At 39.3% G+C, this 697-nt stretch overlaps 1 protein-coding gene across 1 annotated transcript in view; it reads left to right on the top strand.

Annotated features, from left to right (window-relative positions):
- LOC102192477 (tumor necrosis factor alpha-induced protein 2-like) overlaps positions 1 to 697 on the top strand; it is a 19951-nt gene that overhangs the window by 9242 nt on the left and 10012 nt on the right. The gene's annotated exons all lie outside the window — the stretch shown is intronic.

Genomic DNA, 697 nt, shown 5'->3' with positions numbered 1-697 from the left:
TGTCTGGAGAATGAAGAGAAAAAAGAGGAAGAAGAGTCAGATGTTTCTTCTCTCAAATCCAAACCACCGACACCATCAAAGACAGGTATTAACTTTAATACTAGATCAATGATCCTATAAACTGGCAATATTTAATTATTAAACTTCTACTAACATTTTTTTTAATATTTACCTTAACATAGTCTTTGTTGACTAGAGTTTGAAAACGTATGAACAAAGTATGTGAACATTAACTTTGCAATGCCAAATCAAACCATGGCCACTAACCTGCTGCTGGAAAAGCCTCCACCTCTGGTTCAAGGCTTTCCATCAGATTGTTACGTCTGGCTACAAACTGCATTTGTTGCCATCCAGGTACAAGTTTATTATTGAGGTCCGGAGCTGGTGGTGAGTGACAAGACCTGATTGCTTCTATTCATTTCAAAGATGTTGTGGTCAGGTCTCTGTACATACTAGCGAGGTTGTTTTTGTCAAGAGCTGCTCCTGGCTCAGAAATGAGCCTTTTAAATCAAATAACAGAGCCAGCAAACTGATTGAGTGAGGAAGGCTGTTCCACAGTTTGGGCCCAACAACGACAAAAGCACAATCACCTCTGGTTTTAAAATTAGATTTTAGTTTTAGAAGTTATTGGTGAAGGGGCCAATGTACTGGCTTATCTCCTTAGAGAAACTGCCTGGGCCAAATACTACAACCTCAG

Source organism: Pundamilia nyererei, unplaced genomic scaffold (genome assembly GCF_000239375.1).
Source record: "Pundamilia nyererei isolate P.nyererei 1_Seehausen unplaced genomic scaffold, PunNye1.0 scaffold00029, whole genome shotgun sequence".
NCBI lineage: Eukaryota > Metazoa > Chordata > Actinopteri > Cichliformes > Cichlidae > Pundamilia > Pundamilia nyererei.
The sequence above is the reverse complement of the archived record's forward strand: the minus strand, read 5'-3'. Positions and strand labels throughout refer to the sequence as shown.